At 33.7% G+C, this 12348-nt stretch overlaps 1 protein-coding gene across 2 annotated transcripts in view; it reads right to left on the bottom strand.

Moving 5' to 3' along the window:
* Positions 1 to 11293, bottom strand: part of LOC111045987 (aminopeptidase N-like) — a 41111-nt gene extending 29818 nt beyond the window's left edge. Inside the window, exons 1-3 of one of the 2 annotated variants that reach the window (XM_039434981.1) lie at positions 11218 to 11293; positions 6346 to 6668; positions 1088 to 1267 (exon numbers count right to left, since the gene is read on the bottom strand). The gene's annotated coding sequence lies outside the window, so the exon portion shown is untranslated. The remainder of the gene's footprint in view (positions 1 to 1087; positions 1268 to 6345; positions 6669 to 11217) is intronic. The other variant, XM_039434980.1, reaches the window with a different exon arrangement.
* Positions 11294 to 12348: the final 1055 nt, after the last annotated feature.

The following is a 12348-nucleotide window of genomic DNA, read 5'->3' as shown; positions in this document are numbered from 1 at the left end:
ATACTACGTTAATAAAAACGTAGTATAGTGAAATTATTTCACTATAAAAACAGAGATAAAGTTCGATTTCACTATAAAAAACTGTGATGAAGTTTGATCTCACTATAGAAAATTGAAAAAAAAGTTTAATTTCACTATAAAAAACTGAGATAAAGTTTCATTTCACTATAAAAAACCGATATAAAGATTGATTCCTCTATAAAAAACTGTGATAAAGTTTGATTCCATTATAAAAAACTGAGATAAAGTTTGATTCCAATATAAAAAACTGAGATAACGTTTGATTTCACTATAAAAAACTGAAATGAAGTTTGATTTTACTATAAAAACTGAGATAAAGTTTGATTCCAATTTAAGATGGTGAAATAAACGGTTGCAATTTGTAACATAAACGACCTATATACCATGGGTTATCTCCTTATGATATATTTTCTCTATAGTACCACTATGAATGATACAATATCACAACAGAATGATACTGTATCATGTTACACATGATACAGAATCCACACAATATGATACACACATTTTATACTTGAAGAAATAATTATATAAATATGGCGTGGAATAGTATAATGGCTATAAGCCTGTTTTCCATTTCCATTTCGTTGAAATATCCAATCAGTCGATTTTTTAAAACCTGAAGATGGTATGGATCACTGAATCTAGTTGTTATAATTTATATTTTTAATCTATAATTTTATTAATTTCAAATAGGGTCCTATAGTTCTATTTTATAAATAAAAATTAGTAGCCCTGAATAATTCATACATTTTAAGAAGATATGGATACAAATAGTAATCTTTGTAGAAATATTAATGTTTTTGTTGAACGTTTTCAATTGATAAATTTCTATTCGATTCTAAGGAAATAGAGTCAAGACAACAAATATTATACAATAGATATAGTATTATGATAGCATATTATTTGCAAGATATAAGGCTACCTTTTCTCGTTGGTTGAAGCATCCAAATAGTAATTTTCGTAGAACGTTTTCAATATTAATAAATTTCCATTCCTTTCTAAAAATATAGAGTCAAGACAGCAAAGATATAATATAGCTTATAATTTGCAAAAAATATTCCACCTTTTCTCGTTGGTTGTAGCATCCAGATAGTAGTTCTCGTAGAAGGTTTTTGAAGGATCGTTTGAAAGCTCTCCGTCGAAAGACAAGTCCAGCTGATACATGTGATGACGATGCAGGTTCTGAGAGAGAAGAACAGTCAGTTCATCCTTATCCCGTTTGATTCCGGTCACTGTCAACGATCTGTGAATATAAACAATTTTTTGTAGCTCTCACATGTTTAGTTTGTGGAGCTCACAGACACTACACCTTTTCCAACTGTATTTGAGAAAATATCAATTGTAATTGAGAATAGTCATTTGTATTTGAGAAAACGTCAGATGTGAATGAGAATAGTCGATTATATATTGTGAAGTCATCACTTGTAGTTGAGAATAGTGAATTTTATTTGAGAAAGTATCATTTCAATTTGAGAACATACGAATTGAAATCGAGAAGTTGTCAGTTGTAATTGCGAAATGATTTTAAAAAACCAGTGCTTCCAGTACTATATGCTTTATAAACTGTACTTATAAAAAGTTAATATGACAATATATTAATATTCCAATAAAACGTTTAGTTTTTGAATAGAAAATTATTTTCAAGACCCAAAATCCATTGAAGAATTGCCGAATTGCCTCATCAAGATATTCAATCGATTGATGATTAAGTTCAATTGCACCTTGAACATAGAGAATTTTATCTTCATCAAGTGCAGAATTTCACAAAATGTTTGGAGACAAAAGTCGTGTTGCAATACATACATAGAAATGATACTCATTAATCATTCGTAAACAGTACAGGGAAATAATTTCACTATTGAAAATATTAATTGCCCCCATGCAAAGCCTATGGTATTATTGGAATGGTATAGAATACATAGTACAGAATTCTTTCCTGCTCAAATCAAACCTGTACTGTAGGCTACAGAAGAGCCACGACATGTCATTTGGAAAATTTTCTCATTTTCAATTGATGTCTTCTCATTTACATCTGACTTGAAGTGGGATAGCCACGTGGAAAAGCTCAAAAAAGACTGTATCATACTCTCTTCGCTCTGAGAACTGTAAAGGCAAATTCAAATATTACGACAGCTCTAAGTGTCTATCATGGATATTTCCTATCATTGATTAGATTTAGTATTCTATTTTGGGGGTCAGGAAGGAACTATTTGAACACGTGCTTCAAAATGCAGAGAAAAGCACTTCGGGTTGTTGAGGGAGTGAGTCCTTCTTCTTCCTGTAAACCTATACTCAGGAGACTCCAGCTTCTTTCTGTTCCAGCTATCTATTTCTTGGGAGTGGTTTCTTTTGTGTTTAAAAATTCAGAAATTTTCAATGTCGACCGAATTAATCATGCATACAGAACTCGAGGTAGAAATGCATGTTTGTTCCAGCTTTCAATTATAGACTCTCTCTGCTTGAAAAAGGACCGTATCATTCAGGATTGAAGTTTTATAATTGTATTCCAGAGGATATTAGGTTGTGTGGTGGTTATAAAGTGTTTTATCTAAGATAACCAGGACATTGGTAGAGGCATGTCCCTATACAATAGAGGAGTGCTGCAACGCATTCTCAGGATTCCGGTCACTGTCAACGATCTGTGAACATGGATACGTTTCGTAGAGCTCACAAAAATATAGATCGTGCAAGAAGATTTCTGTAGAGCTCACAACTTCAGATCTTGGAAAAATACATTTGTAGAGCTTACAAATTGAGATCGTGGAATCTTCGAAGTTGGAATTTTTCCAATTATTGTTCTTCTCCAATAACAATTAAGTAACTGAAATATTGTAATAGTTAAATTGATAATTTGAGCAATCTCTTCTAGGTACTGCGCCTCAGATCTAGAAGGGCGTAAGTTTCAAACAGCTGATTTACAGAATAGCCCAAAAAGTAACCCAGTCACAACCAGGACTAAAAGAGCTCAAGTCCAATCAGCATATAGTCCAGTCAAGGAAAGGTTATGGATGGAAAAGTTGGGAAGACTTTTTCTGACCCCGCAGTTTTGTTTAGGGTAGTAAACATATTTTACGGTAGTTTTGTTCAAGGAGGTAAACTTATCAAAAGTCCCCACCCCTACCCAGGGAGTGGGTGTGGTTTAAAGGTACCATTTCTTGGTTTCTCGCATAAAACTCAAAAACTATGTATCCTAAGGACTTCACTATCATATACCAAAATGAAGCCTACTTAATTTCCTACAATATTCATTGTACAACTTTATTCATATCTTCTCTATGTTTCGAGATATCCGCTCTTGAAGGTGTGACATTTTTGAAAAAACACTTTTGCTACTAAATTTTTTCTATTTTTGCTCTTATAACTTTTCAAAAATCGACGGAAAAAATCCATGCTGATCACGAGCTTATAGTGAATCAAATTCTCTTCAATTTGATGTACAATTTCACACATTTACGAATTTACCTACACCTTTTGCAGCAGCTTTAGTGTTGAGAATATCACAAAATTCCACGTATAAAAAGTGTATAGAATTTATCAAGCTTTATTTTTGAATTGTTAGTTATGTAGAATGAACGCATTGTTCTCAAGATATGAGCGTCGAAGGAGAACGCTGGAAAATGCACCTTTTAAACCATCCTCATCCCCTTAGTACATTAGTTAGGAATGGGGGATTTTGATATGTTCTTCTCCTAACTAGTCTCAACAAAGCTGCAAAGTCAAAAATTTTGTTTAAAACGCTCCCTCCAAATTCCTTTGTCAATTGGTCTATTGTTGCAAAAATGGAGATTTCATACTCAACACTAAAGATGCTGCAAAAGGTGTAGGGAAATTCGTAAATGTGTGAAATTATAGATCAAATTCAAGAGAATTTGATGCTCTATAAGTTCATGATCAGCATGGATTTTCCGTCGATTTTTGAAAAGTTATAAGAGCAAAAATTAAAAAAAATTGGTGGCAAAAATGTTTTTCTTTTTCAAAAATGTCACACCTTCAAGAGCAGATATCTCGAAAACTAGAGGAGATATGAAAAAAGTTGTAGGATATAATATTGTAGGAAATTATGTATGCTTTATTTTTGTATATGACAGTAAAGTCCTTAGGATACATAGTTTTTGAGTTTTATGCGAGAAACCAAGAAATGGTACCTTTAAACCACCCTCACCCCCTCAGCACAGTGGGTAGTGGTAGGGACTTTTGATAATTATGTTTACATCCTTACTACCTCCTTACTTCCAGCTCTGGCTTTCTTGAAAACTATCAGTGAACTTTTAAAAGTTTGAGTTAAAGAGTGTGTACTTTTAAAATGTAAATATTATGACTTGCCTAATGTTTATTGTAGCCTGATGGTTAATGAAATGAATCTTGAATCGTCAAATCTTGAAAGACTCAAATCATGAATCTATAGAGTTCGGAAAACTGAATGAGACCCACTAAAACATCATTTCGGACAAAAATGAATTCACGCTCCTCTAGCTTTGAGGTACAGAGTTCTGGATTGAATTAAACTGGTGGATCAAACTTCAATTGGATCACATTATAACGAAACATAACGTTGATTTAATTCAGTTACTCAAGATTTCGTTTGAACTGGCACTATGCCAACTGGCCTCAGTTAAAAAAGTCAATAATTGAATTTTCAATTTTCAACTTTTCCAAAATCAATAATATTGTTCTCCTCCAATAACAAAGGTATTGGACCAAGATCATTGAATTAATATTGATTCTTGTTTCACTAGAATTAATTCTCGAGGATACATCCTCCCACCGGAATAAACGCTTATGAAGCGCCTAAGAAACGCTTCAGATAATCAACGGTTTCTGAGTTATTTAAGGAACAAAATTTCAAATGGCCGGCATTTTGTTTTATGAATTTAAAAATTATCATACTTTTTGTGTAGTTGTTATAAATGATCGTGCAAAGTTTCAGTTTCGTATGTTAAACCATTATTTAGAAAAAAAATAATAAGTGAAAAAAGCAAAATTGCCGATGTGGGAGTAACTGGAGACTTCCGGACAATTTTAATATGATATTTAAATATGTTTCCTACCCAGGAACAACGCCCTAGAGTTTTGGTAGGAAACTCATAAACACTCTGTATATACATTGATTGACCGAGCGAAGTGAGGTCTGAGATTCAAGTAGACGGTTTGGCATTTCTCTTAATGTTTAAATGTTTGAATGTTTTAATGTTTATATGTTGGCATTTACGGCGAAACGCGGTAATAGATTCTTATGAAATTTGACAGGTATGTTCCTTTTTTAATTGCGCGTCGACGTATATACAAGGTTTTTGGAAATTTGCATTTCAAGGATAATATAAAAGGAAAAAGGAGCCTCCTTCATACGCCAATATTAGAGTAAAAAATGGCGGATAATCACTAAAATTGCATGGTTGCCTGTAAAGTTGGTATACGGGCGAAAGTTTTACGTGACAACGACTTTGAGTGGTAAAATAATTTAATGTGAAATTCATTCCTATAGTAGGAAGAAGGATGAAATAATAGTAACAATTTAGAACATTTATTTATACAAAGAATTATATTTAAAACATTAATTTTATACAAGAATCTCGCACTGAATTTCATATAACAAAATTTTATTTTTACCTTCACACATCCTCAACAAAATCACTCGTCTCTCTCGCTCTTAGGCGGGCTAACTGTGCTCGATTCAATTTTTTACATAGCAAGTCGCGCTCATTTTTTCAAGTTAAACAAATTATTATTGGCTGAGAAACGATTTATACTACTTTCGTGATTGAAAACTACCACAACATTGGTATTATTACAACATAACCTATTCACTTACCTATTATACTTACACTATACTATTCAATTATATAGTATTCACAAAACCTATTCACCAAGTAGTGGCGCAGTCGCAGGAGATTGCTCCGTTTCACTCTCTCTCCAGGTGAATGCTTCGGGTCGCTGCTGGTTGCTCGCCACTGCTCCTATTCGTGCTCTTCCAGACGACCGTGAACCGAAACGAACGCTCTCACTCGTCTCATTGTGAGCGCATAACGGGGAACGTAACGCAGTTTCTTGAAGTGTCACCCGGCAAACCATTTATAAGACGTGTCACGTCAAAATCAGACTAAGAATTCATTAATACATCAGCTGACAAGTAATTACACAGATGTGTGGAGAAGCCAGTCTATTGCTGTATTTCCATAAGGTCTATAGTTTCAATCAGGTAATTGTGAATGAGAATACTGCGTGAAGTCTACTGTTCACAGAATTTAGAAATTCTGTGTGTGAACTGTTCACCAATTGAGAAATCCTATGACAAATATGAGTGAATAAATTAATTTTACTCACGCCTCCTCTTTCGAAGAATCGTCCTCCTCACTAGACGTATCCAAATCTGCAAGTCTCGTAATCTTCACATCCTGCTCCTTCACATTCAACCCAGGATCGGCGTTGAGCTTGATCTGAGAAGGTCCCTGGTCCTCGGAGAAGCCAGACAGGACGATGTCTATCCTGACGCGGCCTGTGAAGAGGGCCTCGCCAGCGTAGGGGTTGAGGTCCAACCTGTAGCCACCTGGGCGCACTTCCAGGTGCTTTTCAGGTGCAGGGCTGGAGGTGCTCAGGTGTAAGAGAAGGGGCAGTAGGTGGAGGCTGGCACCCAATCGCTTCATGGCCTGAAAAAGTTTGATTTATAATTATTATAATTAAACGAAAATCCAAATTAAATGCTGTAATTCACCCCGAAGACTTCTGCTACTGCAAATATTGACAAATGGGTAAACAGCTGGATGGAAATTCTATGAGAGCTACTATCAAGAAATGATTTGCCAGCCCGGGAATCGGACCCGGTACCTCCCAATTGCTAGTCAGGTATGCTCACCTGCACACCAAACCGACGATCCCTAGATGGCAGCGCTCATTTTATTAATTATTCATGACTTAATTAATTAATTAGTTAATTGGTTAATTACTATTCATGAATTAGCATTTGAATGAATGCAACATCTCATTAATTTCCATCTGAAGTATATTTACTGGTGAAATTTTGATTCTAGGTATATTTTGAAAATTTGGAGAAAATGGTTGGTTCCACTCCAAGCCAGTTTACACACCCATCGATTTTTTGCTGTCAGGCAAATTACTGAAGACAGTAGAAGAAGAAGAGGATAGTAGGGAAGAAGAAGAAGAAGAAGGAGAAGAAGGAGGAGGAGGAGGAGAAGAAGAAGAGAGAGAGAGAGAGGGAGGGAGAAAACAAAGAAGAAGAAGAGGAGGAAGAGATGAAGAAGAAGACAAAGACGAGGAAGAAGAGAAGAAGAAAGAAGGAAAAGTAGAACAAGAAAAAGAAAAGAGAAGGAAGAAAACAGATGGAAAGAGGAAATAAACAATCATAATAATTTCAATGTGGTATAATTTCCAGTCTCTAATAAATAACCACCATCATCTTATTTCCAGTTTTTTTATCAATTCCAGCCTCATACAAGAAGATATGAGAAAAGGTAATATAACATAATCTGTTCTACATTTCATTCCCTACAACTTCTGTTCTATACATTATTACCGTAAAATCAACAATAACATCAGAATTCACGAAAAACTGGATCAATGTACAGATTAGTTACAATTGTTACCGCTAGATGGGGCGAGCGCTCCCGTTTGCAGTTTTGTGGGTGACGTTTAGTTAGGATTTCTGCCGCCAGAATGTGCTGACGTTCCTTCACACATCCATCAGGCTCCAGAGCTGATCAAAGCTTTGGGAGCTGACTGAGATTCTGAAGTCTTTGAGAATATAATTGTGTAGTTCATGCGGTTTTCAGCTTGTAACTCCTTAACGGTGAATTTTACAAGAGATAAGTTTTGAATTAAATAAAATTACCTATATAATGATGTTGTTGAAAGGTAGAAAATTATGATTGTTTCAGGAGTTATAGCACTTTGAAAGGAGGATTCAACGGTGCGTTTTATGTGCATTTCACAAAATACAAGTTTTGATGGGAATAGAAACCTACTGAATGATGTATATAGAAATAGTTAATTCTTGTAATTGGAGGAATTACAGCGTTGACTTGTAAAATATAAAATGCATAATTGGATTGCATATTATGTGAAGTGAAAAACTACAAGACTTTGACCTTTACCAGACTATGTATAACCTTATCTAAATTTTGGAGAGAAATAACACAGGTTACCTTATTTCTCCTCTCCTATATTTCTATGATTCACTTATTGTATAAATAACGAATGAAAGAATAAAGATTATTAAAAAAAGTTTGTGATGAAGATTTTGAAATGATTATGATCAAGGTCAAGTAGTTGAAAGTATCTTATTAGATTAGCAATACAAATTAAATTACCTCTCAAAATTCAAATAAATCCATAGGATATTTCAGTTCACTCCTCAAAAGAGGCTTGAACTACCTTTTAGATGATAAAAAAAGTTTTGATGGAAATTTGAAAATAATTGTAATCAAGGTTAATTGGTTGATATTATATTATCAGATTAGCAATTGAAATTATTTCTCAACATTCAATAAAATATCTGAGTTTAAATAAAAAAAGAGGCTTCAACTACCTTTCAAATGATTGAAAACAATTTTGTGATGAAGATTTTGGAATTATTATTATGAAGGTTGAGTAATTAAAAGTATCTTTTCAGATTAGCAGTCAGTATAACCTCTCACAATTTGAAAAAAAATGTAATATTATGTAATATAAATGAAATATTTCACAATGAATATTTAAGTTTCACTCACCAAAAGAGGCTTGAACTACCTTTTAGGTGATAAAGAAAAGTTTTTGATGGAAATTTTGAAATTATTATGATCAAGGTTAAGTAATTGAAAGCATCTTATTAGATTAGCAATAAAAATCATCTCAAAATTAAAAAAAATCAATAAAATATTTTGTTTAAATAACGAATAAAGATGATTGGAAGAAGTTTGTAATGGAAATATTATAATCAATGGTAATTGGCTGATAGTATCTCATCAGATTAGCAATTGAAATTATCTCTCAAAATTCAAAAAATCAATAGAATATCTGAGTTTAAATCAACAAAAGAGGCTTCAACTATCTTTCAGATGATTAAAAACAATTTTGTGATGAAGATATTGAAATGATTAAGATCAAGGTTAATTGGTTGATACTATCTTATCAGATTAACAATCAGAATCACCTCTCGAAATTAAAAAATCAATAAAATATTTGAGTTTAAATCACCACAGAGGCTTCAACTACCTTTCAGATGATTAAAAACAAGTTTGTGATGAACATTTGGAAATTATTATAATCAAGGTTATAATCAAGTCCTGATGTAACACAAGACATTTCTTTCAAATCATCAAAGACTTTCCATTTTTCGTTGAGCCGAAAGCAGTACGCTTTGTAGTGACCAATAGATGTCACATCAGATCCGATACCCTGGAATTCAACTACACCTCGTAGATGATAAATTGAATTCTGAATGTGCAGTTGATAGTATCATAGATAAACAATAGCATAAGTAGATATCCCGTGGCATAGGGCGTTTATACCCAACTTTTACTGTTAGCCAACTTTCTCCTTGATATCGGGATATTCCACAACATATCGTCATAGAGAAAAAATTGCCTAAAGTAGAGATATCCCAGGTATAAGGGGCGTTTATGTCGCAACTTTTACTGTTCTCAAGCCGATTACTGTTGATTTGTCGATTTTTACTGTTTTGTTGGGTGGGAGTGTATGAACGGCACAATATGAGAGACTACCAGTGTCACACAGCTTCACGGGAAAGAATTACATGAACTATCGGCTTGAGATAACAGTAAAAGTTGCGACATAAACGCCCTATACCATGGGATATCTACTTACGCTATCGTTTCTCTATGGTAGTACGCTTTGTAGAGACCAATAGATGTCACATCAGATCCAATACCCTGGAATTCAACTATACCTCGTAGATGATAAATTAAATTCTGAAGGTGCAGTTGATGGTATCTTAACAGATTAGAAATCAGAATTATCACTCAAAATTCAAGAAAATTAATAAAATATTAGATTTACTCACCAAAAGAGGCTTCAACTACCTTTCAGTTGATTAAAAACAATTTTGTGATGAGGATTTAAAAATGATCAGATTAGCAATCAAAAAAATCTGGTGTGGCGCCTCACACAACTTTCCTTGCCGTTATGAAAATTGATCACCTGACGCTAGTGTCCCGCGCATCTCAAGTCCACTATTCAAAGATTTGAGCCAGCTGGTGACAGGGCAATAACGCTGGACCACACACAGCTTGCTATCTTTCATAGTGAATGATTTATAGAATCAACCAGTTGCCAACAGTTTGCCAACCGTTGAATAATCACATTTTCTCGAATTTCAAGCTTATTTTCAATTTTAGGTGAAAATGCTACTGAACATTAATTGTAGAGATTTCTTGCTCAATCTACTCCACTTGCTTTTTTTTGTTCAATTGTATCTGAAGCCTGATAATTGGGAATCTATCTGCATCGATGGGGCGGAGCTCCTGAAATTTTCACAGATATGGGACTTGTGGTAGTGATAGAGGCTTAAAAATGACTATTTTAGGTATGAATTTGATCAAAATCGTGCAGCCATTTTTGAGAAAAATCGCGAAAAACCCTGTTTTTGACAACATTTTCGCCATTTCAGCCGCCATCTGAATTGCATTTGATCGAAATTGTTCGTGTCGGATCATTATAGTGAAAGGATTTCAAGTTCCAAATTTAAAGTCATTCCGTGATTGGGAGATGAGATATCGTGTACACAGACGCACATACACTCATACACACACACACACCACACACACAAACACACTCACACCACCACCATACAGACCAATACCCAAAAACCAGTTTTTTTGGACTCAGGGACCGTGAAACGTATAGAATTTAGAAATTGAGGTACCTTAATTTTTTTCGGAAAGCAATACTTTCCTACCTATGGTAATAGGGCAAGGAAAGTAAAAATTAACACTCAAAATTCAAATAATTAATAGGATATTTGAGTTTTACTCACCAAACGAGGATTCAACTACCTTTTAGATGATAAAAACATTTTTTTATGGAAATTATCAAATTATTATAATCAAGGTTAAGTAGTTGATGGTATCTTATAAAATTATCAATAAAAATTGCTATTGAACAACTTCGAATAAATCATTATAAGATACGCAATCAAAATTACTTTTCAAGATTCAAATAAATCAATATATGAGATTTACTCACCAGAAGAGACTTCAACTATGTTTTAGATGTGAGCTAGGACAGTCGAAGCACAGTACTGAGCAGTCAACAACTGATTGAAAAAATATCAAGGAAGGAAGCCGCCAATTTTCAGATAATAATTTAACAATGCAACAGGCAAATCTGCCTGCCACCCTACCACTCTACAATTCATCAAGACATCCACTCTCTGACACTACCAGCCACTTCTTCTTCTTCTTCTTCTTCTTCTTCTTCTTCTTCTTCTTCTTCTTCTTCTTCTTCTTCTTCTTCTTCTTCTTCTTCTTCTTCTTCTTCTTCTTCTTCTCCTATTGTCCTCTTCTTCTTCTTCTCTTCTTCGTCTTCTTCTTCTTCTTCTCTTCGTTTCTTTTGTCTTTGCTCTTCTTCTTCTCTTCTTCTTCTTCTTCTTTCTTCTTCTTCTTCTTCTTTTCTCTTCTTTTCTTCTTCTTCTTCTTCCTGCATCATCTTCCAGTCTTCAATCAATTTTATTGATTTTATTCAAACAATACAATGAAGAATTTATCCTCGAAATCTCATGGATTCATCTCTCACCGAATTTGAAATGCTCGGTCCCAAAAATTTAAACTTTAGGCGCTCACATCTCAAAACGTAATGATCGAAAAAAAATGTTTTCCTAAGAAAACTTTTCAATTTTGATAGCTTGATAATATACAAATAGAAAAACTTTGAAAAATCACCAGTAGGAGTATATTATTAGCATCAATAACTATATATAGTAAATATATATATAACTGTATATTAGTAGCATATAGTCTTGTTTCTTGTGTCTTCTTTTGAGGTTGATGGTGAGAGGACTTAAAAGTCCTAACTCCGCCTAATAAAGAATTTTTTCATTTTCATGTTCTTGTTGTTGTTCACTTCACAAAATCTCAGTCCTTAGTAAATTTCACAAAGTAGATTTTTTAATTTAGATGCTTTTGAACCAAACATAGAAGAGATATCACACATTATTATCACTAAAACATAAAATATTCACATATTAAAGAAATAATTTTGCAGAATCAAAAAACAAATTAAATATTCTAAAAGCACTATCTCTATCTGCCTTCTTTATCTTTCTCTTCCCTGTTTTATTTCTCATTCTTTCCTCCACCCTTTCCATAATTATATCGA

Source organism: Nilaparvata lugens, chromosome 8 (genome assembly GCF_014356525.2).
Source record: "Nilaparvata lugens isolate BPH chromosome 8, ASM1435652v1, whole genome shotgun sequence".
NCBI classification, from domain to species: Eukaryota; Metazoa; Arthropoda; class Insecta; order Hemiptera; family Delphacidae; genus Nilaparvata; species Nilaparvata lugens.
Note: the sequence above shows the minus strand (reverse complement) of the source record. Positions and strands in the feature narration are given on the sequence as shown.